Source organism: Bos javanicus, chromosome 4, assembly GCF_032452875.1.
Source record: "Bos javanicus breed banteng chromosome 4, ARS-OSU_banteng_1.0, whole genome shotgun sequence".
Classification (NCBI taxonomy): Eukaryota; Metazoa; Chordata; class Mammalia; order Artiodactyla; family Bovidae; genus Bos; species Bos javanicus.
In genome coordinates, this window is record NC_083871.1 from 1,897,329 (window position 1) to 1,922,217 (window position 24,889).

The window sequence follows — 24,889 nt, forward strand, 5'->3', positions numbered from 1 at the left end:
GGAAGATTTTTGATTACAGTTTCAATTTCCGTGCTTGTGATGGGTCTGTTAAGATTTTCTATTTCTTCCTGGTCGAGTTTTGGAAAGTTGTACTTTTCTAAGAATTTGTCCATTTCCTCCACCTTGTCCATTTTATTGGCATATAATTGCTGATAGTAGTCTCCTATGATTCTTTGTATTTGTGTGTTGTCTGTTGTGGTCTCTCCATTTTCATTTCTAATCTTATTGATTTGATTTTTCTCCCTTTGTTTCTTGATGAGTCTGGCTAATGGTTTGTCAATTTTATTTATCCTTTCAAAGAACCAGCTTTTGGTTTTATTGATTTTTGCTATGGTCTCTTTTGTTTCTTTTGCATTTATTTCTGCTCTAATTTTTAAGATTTCTTTCCTTCTACTAACCCTGGGGTTCTTCATTTCTTCCTTTTCTAGTTGCTTTAGGTGTAGAGTTAGGTTATTTATTTGACTTTTTTCTTGTTTCTTGAGGTGTGCCTGTATTGCTATGAACTTTCCCCTTAGGACTGCTTTTACCGTGTCCCACAGGTTTTGGGTTGTTGTGTTTTCATTTTCATTCGTTTCTATGCAAATTTTGATTTCTTTTTTGATTTCTTCTGTGATTTGTTGGTTATTCAGCAGGGTGTTGTTCAGCCTCCATATGTTGGAATTTTTAATAGTTTTTCTCCTGTAATTGAGATCTAATCTTACTGCATTGTGGTCAGAAAAAATGCTTGGAATGATTTCTATTTTTTTGAATTTACCAAGGCTAGCTTTATGGCCCAGGATGTGATCTATCCTGGAGAAGGTTCCATGTGCGCTTGAGAAAAAGGTGAAATTCATTGTTTTGGGATGAAATGTCCTATAGATATCAATTAGGTCTAACTGGTCTATTGTATCATTTAAAGTTTGTGTTTCCTTGTTAATTTTCTGTTTAGTTGATCTATCCATAGGTGTAAGTGGGGTATTAAAAAATATGGAACGCTTCACGAATTTGCGTGTCATCCTTGCGCAGGGGCCATGCTAATCTTCTCTGTATCATTCCAATTTTAGTATATGTGCTGCCGAAGTGAGCACCAGTCTTATGAATTTTATAAATTCATCTAATTCTAACTCTCAATAGCAATATGGTATAATTCTGTACCTGTCAGTTTTCAAAGATTACAGGAAAAGAATAAATATTTCTTTCCAAGTAAGCTCAGCTTTGTGACTTTCTAGAGAAAACATTCTCTTATCTAATGTTTTATCCTCATGTTAAATTCTGCAACTTAGTAAAATATCTATTTAATGAAATTTCTCAAAAAAATTATAGTAGCTTCTATAAAAGTGGTTTAAATATTCTTACTGACATTTTCCTGTATGTGAGTGAAACAGAAGCTATATAAGTGACTCATCATCCTTTAAGGTCCCTAGTAGACTCTGGAGAAGGCAATGGCACCCCACTCCAGTACTCTTGCCTGGCAAATCCCATGGACAGAGGAGCCTGGTAGGCTGCAGTCCATGGGGTCGTGAAGAGTCAGACACGACTGAGCGACTTCACTTTCACTTTTCACTTTCATGCATTGGAGAAGGAAATGGCAACCCACTCCAGTGATGTTGCCTGGAGAATCCCAGTGACGGTGGAGCCTGGTGGGCTGCCATCTGTGGGGTTGCACAGAGTCGGACATGACCGAAGCAACTTAGCAGCAGCAGCAGCAGACTCTAGTCCTTAACATCTTGATCTCATTCTTTAGAAGTTTAAATTCTTAAAAAAAAAAAAAAAAAAAAACCCTCATTCTAAGACAGTTTATGTTCTATAAATATTGACTTTGGAAGGAAATCAGGCTACTCAGTGAATGATAAAGTGAATATTGGGGCTTTCCAGGTGGTGCTAGTGGTAAAGAATCCTCCTGCCAGTGCAGGAGACATAAGTCTTGGGTTAGATCCCTGGGTCGGGAAGATCCCCTGGAGGAGAACATGGCTACCTATTCCAGTATTCCTGCCCAGATAATCCCATGGACAGAGGGGCCTGGTGGGCTAAGGTCCATTGAGTTGGAAAGAGTTGGACATGACTGAAGCACCTTAGCATAGCACAGAACAAAGTGAATATTGGATTATCACGTGCAGTAAAAGTAATAAAAGTACCACGCTGCCTGCTGCCTCTCTCAGTCATGTCCAACTCTTTTTGACTCCATGGGCTGACTCCACACACACATATGTATATACACATATGTGTATATGTGTCTACACACATGTATGTACATACACATATATGTATGTATATGTGTGTATACATATGTATATACAACTTGACAGAATCCACAAAATTCTCCCCTCCATGTGAGATGAGGCCCCTTTACGCTGCAGCGTTTCAAAAGAAATCCCACGTTCCCTCTTGAAACTCGAAAGGGTACTTGACACTCTTTGTGAAACTCAAGAAGTTTCCCGAGATACTCATCCCCACTCGAGACGAACACTGAGTTTCTCGTATATGTATACACATACATAAGGACAAGTAGGCATTTTGTAAACCAAGTTGATAATCAAGATGAAGAGTTGAGTTCATAGGTATTTTCTTCTTTGTGCATATTTAACTTTTTTTTTGAGAGAGATAATTATGTTTAATGTTCAATATTACTGTGGATAAGAATTAAAATTGAATCAGCATTCAAATAAAAAAACACTGAATCTTTGTTAAAAAAAAAAAAGTTAAGGCCACATTTCAGCATATTTAACTTCTTATCCTCAAATGGTCTTTGCTGATAATGCATTGCTGTTCAATAAATGCTACTTTAAAATACAAACCTGATCATACACTAAGCTATTTGTATTTCAAAGAAAATAGTGTGATAAATAAAACCATTTGGATATGTAACATTTGTACACATTTTGAATCCAAATAACCAAATATATTTTTTGTTCAAACTTATCCTTGACAAGAACATTGTAGAATTTAAGAATGTGCATTTTCCCCCATTTTTCTCCTTTAGTCCTAGCCATTGTTAGGAAGAGATGCTGACAGGGAAAGCGTGGACTAGAGTACATTTATTTTCACATGCACATGTCAGTGAGCACAGGGGGAATGAACACTGTGAGCACAGTGTTCATAGGACTGTATCCCATGATAGTGGACAGTGGACACATATGACTAAATCAAATAATCAGAATTAAAAGCATAAGAAAAGTACATCAGACTAAAGACTCACTCAGTTATAAATCTGTAATATATTGAAAGATACAATTCTATGTTTATCTTAGAGTATAACTGCTATTCATTTTATGAATAAATGAGTATATTATTAGTATTTCAGAAATGTCTATCTAAATCCCAAAGCTTTCCAAAATATTTTCAGTGCAACCTTAAAAATTTGAATTAGGAAATAAAAAGTGAGATTGAGAACCAGTTACATTTTTAAATAAGATTATTTTGTTAAATGGGAAAATCATGTAAAATTTAAGAAGTAACATCTAGGATAGAGTAGGGTCATTCTTTTCAGAATGCAAAACCTCTTACTAGGATATCTGAAGATGAATTTATAGAAACTGTGCAAAGACACAGAATAGCAAAAAATCACTGAGAGAAATCTGTGAATTTGCAAATAGTCAAGTGCTCCCAAGATTCAGCATCATGGGATTCCTGTGGAGTTTCTTGCTGTCCCCATGAGAGAGACTCACCTTAGTATCAAATGCCACTATACTATAGGAACAGTCTTCAAGGAAATCTAGCCAGCAATATGGGCTTTGTTATTGATTTATCTTAATACATGTCCCTTTCAAAATTCTGCAACAATCCCTGCCTTACTTGGAAAACACGATCCATAAATTGAACCTATTTTTGGAGACTGATCCCTTTTTTCAATTTCTGAGCCTGAGTTGTTGTCTTGTCTTCTTGCCACACACAGCCATTTCATCCCCGAGGAGATTATAGTGGGAGATTATGTCCACACCTCCATCTAGTGCCTGCGGGCCAACGACTGGGCAGTGGTGTTCCTTAGTACTCACTATGTGTTCCTTGGTACTCACTATGTGTCCCACTGCTTAGAGTTTTGAATGCTTCTAATTCTTAGTTTCAGAAGCACAAATAATAGAGTCTTAAAAACTTCTACTCTGTTTTGAGTCTCTGAAGACAATCTTCCCTATCTCTCACATTTTATTTTTCCATTTTGGCGTGAAGACAGTGATCATGGGTCCTATTTCTCTGTGCTGGCCTGCATTTTCCTATTACAGAGCTATTTAAAAAAGTCAGCCCCTGACCACCTGGTGTTCTACTCCACCTGAATTGCTGTCAGTTCTCTCCTATTTCCTTGCACATATCATAGTAAGAGACAGGCTAAAAGAAGCACTGAAAATAAACTCTGGGCTTTTCTTGTATTTGGATAATGGGCTCATTAGACAGTGGTGCATTATTCAGTCAAACAGCAAGGAAAGCAATATGAATAAATTATTGATTCAAGAAAAAAGAATATTGTAAAATATTGTTATTTTAAAATTGTAAAGTATTATTACTAAAGATACAAAAACATCACAATATTGTAAAGTAGTCATCCTCCAATTAAAATAAATAAATTGAATAAAAACGGAATTCAATTTTCAAGTTGGTGTTAAAAGACAATTTGAAAATATGCCAATTAACGAAAAAATATGTATGTGTATATATATAGACACATACATATACACATATATATATATACATGTACATTATAAACTGAATCACTTTGCTATACACCCAAAACATGGTAAACCAGCTATACTTCAATTATAAAAAGAAAAAAAAAAAAAAAAAACGAGGTTGAGAAAAAGAATCTAAAAAATATGCCAAATTAGTAGCTTAAAGTATGCAAATATTTTTTTTCCTTTAAGTACACATAAATAATGAATATTTTGGTAGCAAATATTGAAAATAAAATGCTTCTTTTCATACAAAAAGCTCTTAACATTTTGCTTTAACATATTTGATGACAAAGTATACAAGTTGATTTGTTGGGTGAAGTTCGCCATGTATCAGTCAGTTCAGTTCAGTCGCTCAGTCGTGTCCGACTCTTTGCGACCCCATGAATTGCAGCACGCCAGGCCTCCCTGTCCATCACCAACTCCCGGAGTTCGCTCAAACTCACGTCCATCGAGTCGGTGATGCCATCCAGCCATCTCATCCTCTGTTGTCCCCTTTTCCTCCTGCCCCTAATCCTTCCCAGCATCAGAGTCTTTTCCAATGTGTCACCTCTTAGCATGAGGTGGCCAAAGTGTTGGAGTTTCAGCTTTAGCATCATTCCTTCCAAAGAACATCCAGGGCTGATCTCCTTTAGGATGGACTGGTTGGATCTCCTTGCAGTCCAAGGGACTCTCAAGAGTTTTCTCCAACACCACAGTTCAAAAGCATCAATTCTAATTGGGCTGAGTCTCAGTAATCTTATTTGGAATGCCAAGACAAAAATTTTCCTTCTCTTTTCATAAGTGGACCAGGAAATACAGACTAATTAGATTAGCTTAGGTCACATGCCCCACTGCCGCCCGCGCCGCCCCCCCCCCCCCCCCCTCCGGATATATCATTGCCCCGGAAATAGAATGACTTACTCCTGATCTGCCGAGTTGCTCACCTTATGGACTATTGGGTAAGGAATGGATACCTGAGTATCCATATTAGAGTTATGTTAGGAAGGCAGGGGTAGGCAACCAACAGGTGCCCACTACAGTTCTGAATGACTTTAAAAAATATATATATAGTACATGTGCTGAAAGCCAACATTTTTTTGAAAAACTTGGCTTTGACTATCAGAAGCCAAGGACCTGATTGAAAGAGTCCTGGGGTTTACCCATAAAAATAGACATTAAGAAGATAACGATCCAGAGTGCTTGGGTATTCCAATGAGTAGATTAGGTGCCAGCTAGACGAGGAAGAGAAAGAGCAAAAGGAGGAGGTATAAAGAGATGGTTGGTAGAGCTCATGAAAAGATCAGATCAGGAAGGACCATGTGGACAAGAGAGTTAACCTGGAGACACTGGTTAGCACCAGTGCTGGAAAGACATTTAGAGCAAGCTCCACTTGTGGTCTATGATAAGATCTTATTGTCATGTAGTGATATCTGACCAAACTTAGACTTTCAGTACAAATTAAAACTATCTAATTTGGATAAGCCCCTTTTCAAGCCACAAGACCCTGGAAAGCCCACAGAGCTGAAAGTGAAAGGATGTGGCTCTAGAATCTGGCAGGGCAGAGTTGATGTAGAGAGGAAATTTTACCCTAGATCACACTAGCTTGACATTGGATCACACTAGCTTGAGATTTTCCCAGAGAGAGTTGAGTGAAAGCCCTCTTGTTAGGTATGTATATTTCCATTTATACCACACTATACAGAAGAATCTACATGGCTTGGAGATGTTTTATATCAATGCATATAAATATATCTTTTTAATGACTATAGTATTCCAATCTATGGATGAACCATATTATATCTGATGTTTAAGATGTTTTCTGTATTTTGCTATTATACAATACTTGTAGTGAAAATCTTTGTGGATGTATGAGGGTTATCATCTGTAGCATGCTCATCTAAAAATAGAATTAATTATTGGGTGAAAAAGAATGTGTCATCTAAAAAGGGCCACCTAGAAGTGGAATTATTGGATCAAAGGGAAGGTATTTACTAATACAAGTGCTTTCCATGTACTAGGCAATATAGCAGATATTAGGGATAAACCAAAAAGCAAATTAAGCTTGATACCTGCCATCATAGAATTTTATATGCTAACTCGGGGAGACAGACTTTAAATAGTTTACAGACAAATAATTATAAATTGTAGTATGCTATGAAGAAAAGAAGGGGCTAGAGCCAGAAATGGTGGATGTTTTTGGTAGAGTGGTCAAAGTCTAAGAATATTACATTTAACCTTAAAGTGCTTTTAATAGTCATTGTAACATTGCTTTCCAAAGAGGATGCACTGGTTTACACACTCACCTGCCAATATTGTATTTGTAAACCTTTTGAATCTGAATCTTTGCCAATCTGATAGGTGATAACGGCATTCCATTTTTATTTAAGAGTATGGTTGAGTATGTATAATAATTGTAATTCTTTTGTGTGTGTGAATTATCCACATTATATATTTGCATATTTTCCTATTGAGTTTCTGATCTTTTTCTTATTGATCATAAGAACTCTTCAAATAATAAATAAATCAGTTCTTTATTACAGAACTTGAAGATACTTTCCCCTTATTTGACTTTTGAATTGCTTTTTTGGGGAACACTTGATCATGTTGCCCTTTAAGCCCTAAAGACTCTAGTAGCCATTCAGTGAACTGTCTTTCTCATGTGAGGAAAAGATGTAGCTCAGAAACTGTGGCTCCTAAGTAAACCAGGGTAAGACTGGTGGACTTCTGTCCCTCTCTCTTTGGCTGCACCAAGCTGCATACAGGATCTTATTTCCCTCTGCACTGGAAGCCTGGTGTCATGACCCATGGATCCCTTGGGAATTCCTCATCTCTTTGCTCTTAACCTAATAAATTCAACTGCATTTTTATGAAGATACTTATGAAGTTTTACTATCAAGCATGAGGGAGGTGTTTTGGTTTGAGATATGTGTATGTGTGTGTTTTTCCATATAAAGGAAGTATCCATCTATTCCTATTTTATTAGGAGTTTCCCCATTTATTCAGAAATGTTTGTTGAATTTTATTAAATGACGTTTTAGCATTTGTAATTATTAGTCTATTAATATGCTGGGTTTAAAGTTATGGATTTCCTAGAATTAAACTATGTGTTAAGTTTATTAGAAAAAAAAAAAAAAAGCATCAATTCTTTGGTGCTCAGCTTTCTTCACAGTCCAACACTCACATCTATACATGACCATTGGAAAAACCATAGCCTTGACTAGACGGACCTTTGTTGGCAAAGTAATGTCTCTGCTTTTCAATATGCTATCTAGGTTGGTCATAACTTTCCTTCCAAGGAGCAAGCGCCTTTAATTTCATGGCTGCAATCACCATCTACAGTGATTTTGGAGACCAAAAAAATAAAGTCTGACACTGTTTCAACTGTTTACCCATCTATTTCCCATGAAGTGATGGGACCAGATGCCATGATCTTCGTTTTCCACCAACATAATTGTTCTGATACTTTCACATTTACATGTTGCTTGTTTTAAAATTGAATTGAACCAGATAAATACTCTTAATCAGTAATAGCCCATAGAAATAACCCTAGGCAAACAGATGAATACAGAGATTTGTAGACATAAATTTCAGGCAGGGATAACAGTGATGGTGATGACAATGATGTTGGTGGTGGCAAGGTATAACCCAATAACTGAGTGCTCATTAAGGATCAGCCACTGTTCTATACTGTAACTAAATAGTTTAAACCTGGCAAATACCTTGTGAGATAATAATGAATTTTCCCATTCTCCTGAGGCAAAACTGAAGTGGTTACACAGTGTTTAGGTCATTTCTCCAAAGCTGGACAGCTGGATGGCACATCCAATAATTTCAGGAATGAAAAATCTAAAGTGGTACATTTATGGTTTTACATAGTCAAAGCAGAGAATCTGGGATGAACACAGGAGTGAAACTGCAGTGTGTCCAACATGAAGGCAGGAGGAAGCAGGGTACCTTTTGTTCCTGGGGCGGGAGCCCACAAAGGGGGTAGTGGGTAACAGATGGAAGTGCAGAAGGCTGGCCAGAACCCCCACAAGATTCTTCTGTGGGAATTAGAGAAGGTATTTTGCTCAGAGAAGATATAGTTCAGGGCAAGGATACACTGACTGTGTGGGTCACAACAAACTGTGAAATATTCTTGAAGAGATGGGAGTACCAAACCACCTTACCTGCCTCATGACAAACTTGCATGAAGTACAAGAAGTAACAGTTAGAACTGGACATGGACCAACAGACCAGTTCCAAATTGGGGAAGGAGTACATCAAGGCTGTATGTTATCCCCCTGCTTATTTAACTTATATGCAGAGAACATTATACTAAATATTGGGCTGGATGATGCATAAGCTGGAATCAATATTGCTGGGAGAAATATCAATCACCTCAGATATACAGATGATACACTTCAGTGGCAGAAAATGAAGAGGAAATAGAGTCTCTTGATGAAAGGGAAAGAGGAGAGTGACAAAGCTGACTTAAAACTTGACATTCAAAAAACTAAGGTTATGGCATCTGGTCCCATCACTTCATGGCAAATAGATGGGGAAAAAGTAGAAACAGTGACAGATTTCATTTTCTTGGACTGCAAAATCACTGTGGACAGTGACCACAGCCACAAAATTAAAAGACACTTGCTCCTTATAAGAAAAGTTATGGCAAACCTAGACAGTGTATTAAAAAGCAGCAAAATGACTTTGCTGACAAAGGTCTATATAGTCAAAGCTATGGTTTTCCAGTAGGCATGTATGGATGTGAGAGTTGGACCATAAACAAGGCTGAGCACCAAAGAACTGATGCTTTTGAACTGTGGTTCTGAAAAAGACTCTTGAGAGTTCCTTGGACAGCAAAGAGATCAAACCAGTCAGTCCTAAAGGAAATCAACATTGAATATTCACTAAAGGACTGATGCTAAAGCTGAAGCTCCACCAATTTGGCCACCTGATGCAAAGAACTAACTTACTGGAAAAGACCCTGATGCTGGGAAAGACTGAGGGCAAAAATAGAAGGGAGAGACAGAGAATAAGATGGTTGGATGGCATTAATGGACTAATGGACATGAGTTTGAGCAAACTCTGGGAAATGGTGAAGGACAGGGAAGCCTAACTTGCTACAGTTTATGGAGTCACGAAGAGTCGACGCAACTTAGTGACTTAACAGTGAACAAAGGATACGCACTGCAGTGATGGAGCTCAGCCCCTGTATTCCACCCCGGCTCTCCACTGGGTGACCTTTGCAGTGGAGCTGGCAATCAGGGGCAGGATCTTGAGGAAAGTCACTTGTCTCAGAGCCTGGGCAGAAGAGGAGGCAGAAAAGCATCAGACAGATGGTCCTTCTTCAAGAAGGCGGTGCTGTCCCTGTGGGGAGGTGGTGAACACAACTCCCTCAGCCTTAGAGTAGACACCATCCTTCCATAATTGGTCTGACTGGGGTGTAATATTATCCACTGAATGAGGAGAGTGAAGGATTGCTGGACAGGGTGAGCATGGAAGAGCCTTATGATCAACTGGAGTGTATTACTATTTCCATATCTCTACCTCTTTTCCTACCTAAATGTCATTATCTTTACTTATAATTTGTGTTTCTAGCTTTTGTTAGTGTCTCTACAGTTCTTTTCAACCAAACCATAAAAACTTATCTAAGATGAATTATTTTTATGACTTTTTTGGGGATTCAAATTCAGAAGAATGACTATCTCTCAAATACATAGATTAAAACATATATTTAAACAACACTTGCCATTATTGAAAGTAAGATCCTACTTTCAATGACATTATAAAAAATTCTGATTTCCTCCTATGCTAAGGTTAGCCTGAATATGATTCATGAACTATTCTAATGTGTTTTTGCTATCACTTACAGAAGTTGCTGCTGCTGCTGTTGCTAAGTCGCTTCAGTACTGTCCTACTCTGTGCGACCCCATAGACGGCAGCCCACCAGGCTCCGCCGTCCCTGTGATTCTCCAGACAAGAACCCTGGAGTGGGTTGCCATTTACTTCTCCAATGCATTAAAATGAAAAGTGAAAGTGAAGTCGCTCAGTTGTGCCCGACTCTTAGCTACCCCATGGACTGCAGCCCACCAGGCTCCTCCGTCCATGGGATTTTCCAGGCAAGAGTACTGGAGTGGGGTGCCATTGCCTTCTCCATTACAGAAGCTAGCACATTTCTAATTATAGCACTAAAGTATTCTTAGAATACTTTAGAAGGAATATTATAGAATACTCTAGAAGGAGCGCACCTTCTCCAGAAGTGGAACCAGTAGACCTTGGAGCACTAGAACCTTCGGTCTGCACCCCTTGGTTGCCGGCCGGCACTTCAGCTGCACTCTTTCCCTGAGCCTTGAGACTTAGCCAGCAGTTCCAGTGGCTGCGAATAAAGGAAGAGGACGTGCTGCTTATACCTTTAACATTGAAGCAGTTGGATTTAGCAGAGGTGAAAAGTTACCTGATGTCGTATTGAAACCACCCCCACTATTTCCTGATACAGACTATTAACCAGTGCCACTAAAAACAGGAGAGAGTGAAAATTATGTGCTTGCCTTGAAACAAGAGTTAAGAGAAACTGTGAAAAGAATACCTTATTTTGTAGAAACACCTGAAAAAAAAAACAAGAGATCTTCCAAGGAGCAGAGAGAACTTGCTTTAAAAGAGAAGAAAAGTTATTTTGTCCTAGCATTACCTGTATTGGCCCACTGGACCCTTTCCTAAATCTAAAGTACATTTTAGAATTTCAGTGATCTTACTTTTCTTGCACCTCAAAACATTTTTCTGTTTCATCATCATAGATGTTATTTCATCATTTTTCATCAATTAGCCTCTACCATGTGGGAAAATGGAGAAGGAAATGGCAACCCACTCCAGTAGTCTTGCCTGGAGAATCCCATGGACAGAGGAGCCTGGTGGGCTGCCATCTATGGGGTCGCACAGAGTTAGACACACCTGAAGTGACTTAGCATTCTTAGAATAATACAATCATAAAATATTTTACAAATTTCCTTAAAATATACACACTTCAAAAACCTAATAAATTAATAAGATGCTTATTAAAGGAACAATCCAAATACAATATTTCTTAATGACTTGACTATTAGCTTTGGAAAACAAAACAGTTGGGTGCAGTTTTGTTTTGAGGTGGGGGAGTCTATAACAATAATGCTGGAATGAGACCAAAGCAGTATCTTCTTGATCTCAAAGAATAATCTGTTGCTCTAATTAAATTCATGAGTTATAAATTAAAAGTTAGTACAAACAACACCAAAAGAGTTGATAATGCAAAAGAGACAAGGGAAATTAGAAATGTGGGGGAAATTATGAATTTTATTGGCGTAAACAGAATGGCCCTAAGGAAGGTCGTCACCTTGTTATTTATAACCACAGATGTTAGTTTAGTTCAAGGAAGGAAAATATTAATGAATTGGATCTACAGACACACACATTCAGTTGACTTGAAGTATTTAGGAATTATCTTAAATATTACTAAAGCAACAAACTGTGAATCTGCATAACGATTTTTCCTGAAGAAACTAAAATTGACTTCTGTAGGGATGAATATATTGAAAATATGGCTAAAGCATTAAAAACTAATGCATTTATTCTAAAAAAATTTTTAGAATAAATGTATTTTTGTTGATTAATGTTCAACAAAAACAAAAGCAGTAGTACAAGTTTTTTAATTTATTTTTTTATTAAGCAAAAGCTAGGACTTAGATCAGTTTCCCTACCTTCAGATTTACTTAAAATAATCTGAGCAATTTTGCAAAGAAATTCCACTTTTAAGAAGCTTCAATAGAATGAATCATTAAGCCCGTCCTCTCACAAGTTCATGTATTAAATCTTAATCCCCAATATGATGGTATTTGAATGTGAGGCCTGTGAGTGGTGAATAGGTCATGGGGTAACAGGGAGGAAAGGGGGAAATCCCCCATCAATAGAATTAGTGCCCTTAAACAGAAGAGATCCCAGACAGCTCCCCAGCCCATTCCACTATGTGCTGACACTCCAATAAGACAGTTATCCGTGAACCAGAAAAAGGGGTCTCACCAGACATGGAATTTGCCAGAGCCTGACCTTCCACTTCCCAGCCATCAGAACTGTGAGACATAGATGTCTGTTGTTTAGGCACCCAGTTTCTGTTACCTTGTTTTAAAAACCCAAACAAGACAGGAAAAAACTGGAACCTATTATACAGAGTGAAGTAAGCCAGAAAGAAAAACACCAATACATGGAATTTAGAAAGATGCTAACAATAACCCTGTGTACGAGACAGCAAAAGAGACACCAATGTATAGATCAGTCTTATGGACTCTGTGGGAGAGGGAGAGGGTGGGGAGATTTGGGAGAATAGCATTGAAACATGTATAATATCATGTATGAAACGAGTCACCAGTACAGGTTCGATGCACGGTATTGGATGCTTGGGGCTGGTGCACTGGGACGACCCAGAGGGAGGGTAGGGGAGGGAGGAGGGAGGAGGGTTCAGGATGGGGAACGCGGGTATACCTGTGGTGGATTCATTTCGATATTTGGCAAAACTAATACAATATTGTAAAGTTTAAAAATAAAATAAAATTAAAAAAAAAAAAACCCAAACAGACTAAGACAGAAATATATGAGTTTGCATTAGATATACCTGGTATGACCAAAATTCCAGACAAATATGGAAGTTAATTTCCCTCTATGTACAATTTGAGAAGAATCAATTTAGGGCTGGTTTGGTGCTTTTGCTCCATGAATTATGCAGGGAGACAGGATCCTCAATTTCTTCCCACTTTCTTTTCCACCCTGCTTTGAATTTGGGCCACATTCTACCAGTACCCTGTGGAGCTTCATCTTCATCCCAGAAGCCCAAGTAGCCCTGAGAGCACTTTCTGGAAACTGCACAGAAAGTTTACCCCTCTCTTGGCTAGACACAAGGAAGACTAGAAAATATAACAACATTTTTAGTTTGATAAGCAACAAGAAATACTCAGGGAACTAAGAGATCAATGAAATAAATATTTGGATATTTAAACATGTTTCTCTTCTTGCTTGTAGATAAGAGATAAGATTTCATTTGATGGATGAACTCTAAGTTTTAAAAGTCAGAAGAGAAAGATAACTCTCCAAAATTCTCATTAAACTAATAATTATGAGTATAGTATTCACAAATAACATTGTTTAAATATAAAAATGTTAAAAAAAATAGGTTCAGTTTCTCTGTAAAGCTGTTTCTCTTACCCTAGGGATGAATATATTTTGAATAAACAAAATTTTCCTTATAATACTGTTTTTGAAGTTAAATTACAAACTTCAGTGTTTCAATAGAATACTGGGAGGATTTAGATGATCAGATTTTACTAGGCTATCTATGCCAAATCAAATATGATGATTTGACAAATAAAAGGTTATCCATGAGAAAGAGAAAGTAAACTAGAATTACATTTCCCGGAATTCCGTTCCCTCCATGGACAGAGCTCAGGTTTGGCCTAAAAGGGAATTTTCAGAGATTGAGAGATAGAAGCATCATGACAATATTCTGAAGGTTGTAACTGGATAGATGCCATGAGAGACAGATGCAGAGGGGGTCTTGTTTTGTCCCCATTTCTCTAGCACCCCGTCCAGCTCTTCTTGAGTTTGACCTGATGCTGAATGTCCAGGCCAATCACCATTCTTTGAACTCAGAGAGGAAAGAGCCACCCCAGCTCCTTTAACAGCAGCAGAGAACACTTACTGTCCAGCAAGTTTCAGTCAGTTCTTCCTTGTCAGGGCTGGTAGGTATCATCTCCAATCCTCCGTAGTTTTCTATTTCCTCAAATTCTCCAACAATTAAACAAGCTCTAATTTCCACAACAAGGTTTTTATTCCATAAAATTCCATGATCATTCTCCTTTCTCTTTCTGTCTATATTTTATGCCTTACTATTTTCATGTAAAATATACTATAAAAATATTCACTTCAGATCTCCATGTCATATGGGTGAAGGTAATCTCTTAATTGAAACAGTTTTGCAAGCATTGACTCTTACTACTTTATGTGTTAAGTGAATCCAGCACAGATAACTATGTCTTATAGTAGGCAACAGAGCATAAGCTTAAGAACAATGTTCCTACTTTCCATAAATCAACAAATATACGTATAAATATAGCCACCTCTCAGCATCAGATCTCGTTTTTCAGAGACTGCAATGGTCAGAACAGCCAATGTTATACCGTGGTAACAAATGACTCAAAAACCTCAGCTCCTTTCAACAAAACATTGTTTCTCAGTCCTAGTAAATATCTCTAACGAATCAACTGCCACTTTGCTCTGTGTTCTGACACCCAGGCTGATGAAGAAGCCTCAGTCTGTAGCAGTGAAAAAATAGCACTCATTAAGGTTTGCTAGGAAGAAAGCATTGCCTGTTCTTTACATTGGCCAGAACAAGTCGGGAAGGCTGTGACTTGTGTCATTGAGATGAGGAAGGTATATTTTTGGTATAATGATGGTCTAGAGTCTGTCTTTCAAGATAGGAATTCTATGTCTCTCACTCTAATCCAGAAGGAAGCATTCACATCCCTCATTAAGGGTATCAAGCCAAAATACTCACATGTCAGTCTCTACATCGTCTGGAACTATGTCCTTTTACTAGAGAGACCTATGAACTAAATCCAAGTTAGGTGCCTCATCCACTCTTTGTGTTCAGAAACATAACTACAATAAAAGCTCCTATTTGGAAGAAACCAGCCTTCACTGGTCTGTGATCCCCCAAACCTGTTGGGCAGTGTTTTGAGGGTTCCTATTCTAAGGGTGGGAGATGTTGTTTAGGCTGTCATTGTATATTTTGTCTCCAAGTCTGCCCCTTGCCCTACCTGCATGGCTATTGGTTCTACTTTTTGAGATGTCCTTCCTTTTTCACCATCTTACTTTGAGAAAGACATTGATAAAATGCCTTCTCTGGGGTCTAAGATAGACCACTCATTCGGCTCCTTGTGTTTAGAAGTTTGGAGATCTAATATTTGTTCTACATTTGGAATAGTCAAACTCTCTTTGGGACAGTACTGATGACTATTAGAATTACCACACACACACACACACACACACACATATGGATTTTATGTAGTTATTTGTTTTACATATAGCCTCTGATAAACTTAAGAGCTACTTCTACCTGTCTTTTGTCTTTCATTTTATATGACATAACATTTGAAAAGCATTTAGAAATCAAATTGTGCAGTTGAGGTTTCCCATAGACACTATTTCTTACCAAATGGTCACTTGTACAGATGAACATAAATAATGAATGGTATCTCATGGCCTAGTCAATCTGCTCCCTGACTTTTTTACTCATCAGCTGTTAGAAGGTGAATCAATATTCCATTAGAGCCCACACACTGCTCTTCCTTCTGTCTACTTATCAGCAAACAACATTTCTAAGCCATCTTATAAGCCATCACCCACCAGTCAACATACCTCCTTACTGTGAGCCAGTCATAGTGCCTGAAAAACGTTTACTTCCTGAAACTATATTTTCATATAATATAATTTCCCTCATTGTTCTTTAAGCATGTTCTATGTAATTTGACATTTTACAGTGTATATGTCCAAAGTCACTTCAGTGGTATCTGACTCTGTGTTACCCTATGGACTGTAGCTCACCAGGCTTCTCTGTCCATGTCCTCTTCTCCAGGCAAGAAGTACTGGAGTGGGTTGCCATGCCCCCTTTCAGGGAATCTTCCCAACCCAGGGATCAAATCCACATCTCTTATATCCTCTGCATTGTCAGCGGGATTCTTTACCACTAGCACTACCTGGGGGACACTTTAAAGTATGTATTAGCAACTAAATACAACTTTCTAGGCATGCTTGGATCTCCATAAATGCCCTCATTTTAAATAATTTTTCTTCCTTATTTTGACAATTACACATTCATGTTTTTTCCAGCTGCATTCCTGAACTGATTTTTAAAGAGATTATCTAAATCACCTACCTTTTAACTAATTTAACATAATTGCTATATATCCTTGCTATTAATACTAGACATGCATTTATATTTTTATCCACATGATTGATGAAATTTTGAAAAGGACATAGCCAAGGATAAGGCCAGTGGCACCTACTGGAAGCCACCTTTACACATTGACACTTATCTATTAATCATCTCTTTGGGTTGAGTTTTTCAATCAGCTACTAATCCATCATTTTGATCTTACACTTTTCTAAATCTTGTCCACAAATGCCTAGTCTGACATGATTTGTTCCTTGTGGGTCTATATTCACCTCCCTCTCTAAGGAATCATCTTTCAACTTTAACAATGTGTTCCTTAGAAAGTCAGGCAGTGTTATGCTACAGGCAGTAGTAAGCAGAATCTTTGTACAACTTTTTGAAGTATAATCATTATTTGTCAAACTTCAAACCTGTAGTACTTCTAAGTTTCACCACTTTCTTCAAGTGTTTTCAAGTGTGTGCTCATGAACTCATTTTCAAATTATTTGAGTAACTTGAGTACGTATCCATATGCTTTAGTAGGCATTCAAAATAGCTATGTGTGTTACTAAAATTCTTTTCACCTCCCCAACATCTCAAAGTTTTTGTTTGTTGTTTGTTTGCTTTTTAAATAATGCTCATTTCTATTTGTCTCTGAGAATGACCCTAGACACTGATCCTCATTTTCTCAGTTGTTTATCAATGGAACAAACCCCAAGTCATGTATTTTTCAGGCATTGCTGCAATTATACCTAAAACAGTCATTATTTCCCCTTGTCACCCTTATAGTTGTTTTATTTGCTGAATTTAGTTAAACTAGAAAAGTAATTAACCTCCAATTAATATAAATAAATTTATATTAAAAAAAGAAAAGTATGCACTTTTAGGTTTAAATGTCACAAAGTTTTAAATTTAAGAAGGAAAGACAGGTCTCATCTTGGAAAGAACAGTAAATGTGGGTTCAAATATAATCAACCCCAAAGTTTCTAGTACAATGTAATAAGATTTTTTGACCTATAGTTTATTCTACTAAAATTATAATTATTTTCTAATATAACATGCTGTATAAATGATAAAACAATGTAAACTGCCTTAAAGCACTATATAAATGGAAAATATAAGCATCTTGTTATTGTTATTACTTGGTAATATATAGTTGATATAAGAAGCAAAGATAGGAAAGGAGAAACAAAAGCAGCACATTGAAAACTGAAAGAAGAAATACATTGCATATACTGAGACTGTATGCCATTGATTTAGCCTATTATGTTATTAACATTTGGCAATAGACTATCCATCCTTCTTTAGTAATTAAAATAAGTCAATGATAAACAAGCCAAGAAGAGTCAATAGTGGCATGAATTGATAGTGAAAGTCAGAATATTTTTTATAGTGTTTATATGTCACCAGTTGGCATTTTGACAAAAATTTCAATAAGGTTCTTCTAATATCACGAGTCACATTTAAAATATTTTTGCAGCTTCTCAAATTTAAAAAGTTTAATTTCATTCCACTTTGCAAATATTTGTGATGTGAAATTGATAATATGTTTCCCTTGATCACTGTTTTTTTGATAATTGGCATCAAATAGCCTTCACAATGAATTATGGATTTTTTGAACAGGCCACAGGCATGTCTTTATTAATTTTCTTTACGTTGATTGCTTACAGGTATGATCACTTATAAATTAAAATCTTAAGGTGTGGAGTCACAGAAACTGTATAGATGAAAAATTTTATTGAAACATTAAATTGGGGCCCCAAATAATTGAAAATTCATGTTATTCAGTGGCAAAATAGTAGCATGAATTATTACTTACTTTTTTAAGTAAGTAATTTTAATTTACTTACTTACTTATTACTCAGTTTTGTGCTAGTATTGAGTACTCAGTGTTATTGTGAAATAGTTTTTTCTTTTAACAGCTCTATTGAGAAATAATTCATTAAATGTGCCTATGAAATCTATTTCTTTATACCTGTTCATTTATTTCTCATAGCTCTTTTGTATTTTATGCACTTTGAAAGATGAGGGAAATCACTGTTAAAGTATTTAAATACATTTGAGACATCAGTGATACAAAATAATAATAACAATGAAGACATTAGCATCTTTAATGCACTGTTCATTTTGCATTAATGGCTAGTTTATAATTAATAATATTGAAAGAATTTGTTGTTTATTAAGTGGAAAATGTATTTTAATTTCAATGTCATTTAAACTATTTAAAGAGATCTTTAATTGGGAAATCATTAAAAGTTAATCACTTTTTAAAAATATTGCAACTCAGTTGAGTTTTAGTTCTGACATCTCTATAATTCCGTTTATATCAGTTATCACTTGAACTATGATACAGTGACACTTGATCACCTCATCATGATTATTTGCTGCTGCTGCTGCTGCTAAATCGCTTCAGTCATGTCCGACTCTGTGCAACCCCATAGACGGCAGCCCACCAGGCTCTCCCGTCCCTGGGATTCTCCAGGCAAGAACACTGGAGTGGGTTGCCATTTCCTCCTCCAATGCATGAAAGTGAAAAGTGAAAGTGAAGTCGCTCAGTCGTGTCTGACCCTCAGCGACCCCGTGGACTGCAGCCTACCAGGCTCCTCTGTCCATGGGATTTTCCAGGCAAGAGTACTGGAGTGGGGTGCCATTGCCTTCTCTGCATGATTATTTGACTTATCCAAATTAAAGTCTGAGCCATGGGTTTAATATATAGCAATATATACCAAAACACCATCAACATAATTAATAAAATTTTTCACTCAACATTAGCTATTTGTGTGAAATTCAAACATTTCCTCCAGAATAACCACTCAAATGGGTGTAAGTGAAAGTGGCTCAGTTGTGTCTGATTCTTTGAGACTCCAAGGACTATACAGTCCATGGAATTCTCCAGGCCAGAATACTGGAGTGGGTAGCTATTCCATTCTCCAGGGTATCTTCCCAACCTAGGGATCAAACCCAGGTCTCCCTCATGGCAGGCAGATTCTTTATCGCTGAGCCACCAAGGAAGGTCACTCAAATTGTTGTCTGTAGTGAAAGTCTATCATTTTTCTATTTAAGTACAGCAAGAATGAAACATCTAGTGGCAGTCTTGTGTGTGTGTGTGTGTGTGTGTGTGTACATGCACATTCATGCTTTTGTGTCCCTTAGCTTAGACCAAGTTTTGAATAAATGTGCTTATTTCTATCTGTTCTGGATACTTGGGGTGGACTTACCAGGCCTGTACACCTTTTCTCCCTCCTCAGAAAATAAATGTAGAAGGAAAATTATCTTGAATTTTGCTTCCTCTCTCAGCCCTCTGCAGAGATGGACAAGGTTGGTGAAGATGAAGATTGATGAGATGAAGGAGGGACCCTGGGAGTTCTCTTTTGGAAAGTTTGACATCCCTTTCTACATGGAAATGACCTGTCTGTTCAGCTGGCATTTGTCCTAGGTGTAGTATTAATAATATAAAGATTGTTTGGCTGGAGACCTAAGCCCCACTGTCCAACTAGTTGTAATTTTAATTAAGCTGACACCTTGTTCTATTTTTATGATTCCTATACCTTACTTTCTACTTGATTCCAAGCTAATAGAAGAGAGAGGAATGTAAGTAATTGAGATTTCTAAATCTCGTTATTTGACAAAGATATGTCTCCTCTCTTTGTTGAATCCCTTATATTAAAATTTTCTGATTGAGGTCTGGGTATATAATCATATAAAGCCCCACTAGAAACTTATTTACCAGAGCATTTGGGTAGAAAACAATCTTTCTACTACTGCCATGCCAGGAGATTAGGAAATGTGGTTTTCTGTGGAGCAGAGCTTATCTGAGAGAAAGGGAAAGCAGCACAATCTTCATGAACTCAGGTCAAGGCCATTTATACCTCTGTTGATTTTATTTCTATTTACCTGTGCAGAGGAATTTTCATTCTTTTGTAGACTAGTTTGAATTAGATTTGTGCTATTTGTAACAAAGAGAGTCTTCTAACAGAAGTAACTGTAAACAAGGAATGTCACCCATATGACATTGGCTGTGTTGAAGGTAGTCCCTGACAATGTTTCTATTTTCAACTAAATAACTGCAAATTCATGCTTTGCAGTGGCAAAACATCTACATGAATTTTTACCTATTTTGTTCAGTTTTGTTCCATTATTGAGTACTCAGTGCCATCATTTAATAACTTCTTTCTTTTTTTTTTTTTTTAAACAGCTCTTTTTGGAAATGATTCATTTAATGTATGATCTGCACATTAAAGTCTGTGATTCCCTGTATACAAGTATATGCCAATATATTTACAGTCATACAACCATAACCATAATCTCATTTAGAAATTTTTCATCATCCCTCCCCTGAAAATCTTCATACCTACTAGCAGGCAAGCCCCATCTCTCTCTAACTCATTTCACAGGCCAGACCTAGGGGAAAAAAAACAAAAACAAAAAAAACTAATATACTTTCCATTTCTATTGACTTGCTAATTCTGGTCATTTCATAGAAATGGAGTCATGTTTCAAGTCACCTTGGATATAGTGTATGTCAGTACTTTATATCTACATTTTTATTTATCCATGTATCAACTGGTGGATGTTTGAGTTGTCTTATTTTTTTGCCTACTAGAAGTAACACTGTATGAACATTCACACACAAGCCTTTGTGGGGCATGTTTTTTCACTTCTCTTGGACAGATAACTAGGTGTGGAATTGCTATGTCATATTGTAATCCCATTTCATCTTTTGAAGAACTGACAAATTTCTTTCCAAAGAAGCTGCAATGTTTTACATCTTCATGAGTAACATAGAAGAGTTCTTGCTTCTTCACATATTCTTCAACATTTATTATTATCTGTCTTATAGGCATCTTTGTGTTTATGAAGTGATATCTCATGGTTTTGACTTGAATTTCCCTAATGATGTTGAACATCTTCTTATGTGCTTATTGGCCATTTGTTTATCTGCTTTCAGGAAATATCTGATCAGATTCTTTGACCAACTTCTATTTTTTTATATTTTTATTATTTACTTGTAAGAGTTTATATATTGTCAAAATGAAAGTCTCTTATCAAATATAAAATTTGCAAATATGGGTAATATATGAAAAATTTATTTCTTTCTCATTTTAAAATGAGAAATGATGATAGTTTCCTGTATCCTTCAGGATGGGGAACACATGTACACCTGTGGTGGATGCATGTCGATGTATGGCAAAACGAATACAATATTGTAAAGTAAAAAAAAAAATAATAATAATAATAAAATAAAATACAATAAAAATAAATAAAAGATGATTGTTTAAAGAAAAAAAAATTGTGACATATGTAGAAATATAAATTTATGAACTGCATAACATATGAAGAAATAAAACAGTACAAAAGATAGAGAGACAGAATAAAAGTATAAAATTTGTTTCTCACACTACAGGTGAAATTGTATATTTTCTGAAGAAACACTATCATAAGTTAAGATTTATAAAAATACTAGAAAATTTTCTAAAAATATCCTTTAAATAATGACAGGATAAAGGACCAATGGAATTATTAAAAATAAATCAATTTTATGCAGAAAAAGCAAGAAAAGCAAAAAAAAAAAAGAATGAAATTACATGATGTCTTTGATTTACTTTAAAATACTTATCCAAACATTATAGAGGTGGGATGAAGGGGAGAAAAATGAGGCAAAAAGAAGCAAGTACAGTAGTGAATTGAGTTTTGGGGTCTGGCTGATGATTATGTGGTGAAAAGTTTAATGCTGTCTGTATTTTTGGGTGTGTTCATTTTTTTAAATAAAATGATTAAAAAACATAATTACATGTTCCCCCCTCCCCTTTGTGATTCCACAAATTAAAAACTACTTCTCAAAATCTAAAGTAAATTCCCACAGAGGTAGGGGAGGTGAAGAAGCACAGCTGGGGCTCTTGGAATTCTGGTGATGGTGCAGAACTTGGGACCCTATGACCCCAAGCCATCTCTCAATGACAACAGCAATGATTTCCTCCAACTTAGAGTGCTGTTCCCAGATGCTGGAGGGAAGCACTGGGCACATGACATTTTCTGTGATGACTGAAGAAAAAGGAGCTGCACTCTTTGGCCTTGTAGTCTCAGAGTGAAAGCTTCCTCAAATAAGTAGGTGGCAGCCCGAGCTAAAGCTGGCTCTCAAAAAGACCAGGCACAGCCAGTGATCAAATGACTCCTGTGAGTATCTTACATTGGACTTTACTCACTAAGTCTGAGCAGAATCTTCTGTTGCTTGCAGACAAAATCTCCCAAATGATATATTTTCAGGGGCCAGCTCTAGAACAAGCCACATTGATTGACCAAGGGAGCCCTTGAAATCCTTGTTCTGTAAGTCATCAATGTTTGCAGAAGAGGCAATGCAGTGTGTTGACTCCTCTTTCTGCAATTCACAAGCAACGGTTTTTGTTTTATTGGGTTTTTTTTGTTGTTGTTGTTTGTTTGTTTGTTTTAAACTGCAGCTCTCCCATGTCCCTTCTATACTGCATTCTGAATGTGCTTGCAGTGGTAGTTAAATGTACTGTTTGCTTTAATTGCCAGACCACAAGAGGTAGCATGTGGAATTAAAGACTGCCTAGCACACAGAGGGAAAATACATACACATTCGCATATATTAAAGTTACTTTTTTATGAGCAGGAGACGTTTGAGATTTCATGTTGGGAAAAGGGATGCAGATCAGTCTTGATAGCACTCTCTCTGTGTCTCTCTATCCCTTACCACAGAGGTAGCCAGGAAATGATACCTGATCTATCAGAAAACCATCTCCCCAAGCAGAGCAACAAGGATTGACACATGTCTTGAAAAAGGCCATTTTAAAATATTTTACTGATCTATACATGGAGAGATATGGGAGAATGGCATTGAAACATGTATAATATCATGTATGAAATGAGTCGCCAGTCCAGGTTCGATGCACGATACTGGATGCTTGGGGCTGGTGCACTGGGATGACCCAGAGGGAGGGTATGGGGAGGGAGGAGGGAGGAGGGTTCAGGATGGGAAACACAGGTATACCTGTGGCAGATTCATTTCGATATTTGGCAAAACTAATACAATATTGTAAAGTTTAAAAATAAAATAAAAAAATAAAAAAAATTCATAGATATAGTAAAAAAATAAAAATAAAAAAAATATTTTACTGAGAGCTTCAAGAAATCTGGAGATAGGATCCTTCTTTTGTAAGGATTTCTGATCTGATAGAATATGAGTCTTTGATGCCTGGTGGTCATGCTACTGTGTCTGCTGTGGAGAAAATGTGTGAGATCAGGAGAGAGAATGGATGTCTCTGACATAGAAGTGTCTGTTGCCACCATGTCTGAATTCAAACTGTACCCGAGTGTTTTGTTTCATTTTATGGCTTGCTGCCATTTATACTGATTGTTACTTACCAGAATTTAACATGAGTTATACAGGCATTTTCAGGAAAGGTCTGGGGAAGAGATTGTGTAATGAGGACATCAGACAAACTCATGTGTAGAAGTGAGAATGTGGGGCTGAAATGTTTGGAGGCTGAAAGTGGGATCCTTCCCTCTCTATGTCCCTTTCAGTTTCCAGAATGCCTACCTGGTAGGATCCTGATTATGATCCCAGGTAGAAAACTGGGAACACTGACCAGGTCAAAGTAAATACTCTAGATACTCACATGTAGGCTTCCCACATATGACTGGATTTATCTCCCATACTTTTATTTGTCAGCCTTATGAAGAGCTGTCTTTACCTCCAATCAGCTATACACATACTTCACTCTTTAAATACTAATAGATAAGAATTCACAAACATTTAAAGAAATATACTAATTTCAAAGAGTGTCCTCTGAAAGAAAAAAGGGAATAGAAAGAGATTGAGATGTTGCTCAGATATACAAAGATAAAATAAATCACTGAGGATGAACTAGCAATCAAATTAACACCAAAAGGTAGGATGCCAGCACTGGAAGCCAGTAGACAATGAATTCATTCTTTCAAAATTTTAATGGAAAATTATTTTTGAATTATCAGTCAAGAATGAGGTTAGAATTTTGAGACATGTTAGGGCTCAATGAGTTGGCACTCCACTTATCTTCCTCACCAAACCTTGGAAAGATTGAAGCAGACTAACATGAAGACAGACCTGGGAGAAAGATCCTGCAAAGAGAATAACAGAGGTGTTGTGCAGCAGGGAAGAGGGCAGGCTGCCCCACGGCAGTGCAAGAGGAACCAAGGAAGAAGTTTCCCAAGAAACAGAATGTACACTCCCACCTTAAGAGGAGGTTTACTATAAATTTGAAGGTGAATGAGTGAATGAGCTACAACTACGGGAACTACAAGTCAGATTTAAAACATGTGAATGTTACATCCAAGA

The 24,889-nt window shown here is 36.9% G+C and overlaps 1 non-coding gene across 1 annotated transcript; it reads right to left on the reverse strand.

Annotated features, from left to right (window-relative positions):
- Nucleotides 1-960: 960 nt before the first annotated feature.
- LOC133246990 (U6 spliceosomal RNA) lies at nucleotides 961-1,067 on the reverse strand. Its single transcript, XR_009736230.1, has one exon. It is a non-coding gene; the product is annotated as a U6 spliceosomal RNA (small nuclear RNA).
- Nucleotides 1,068-24,889: the final 23,822 nt, after the last annotated feature.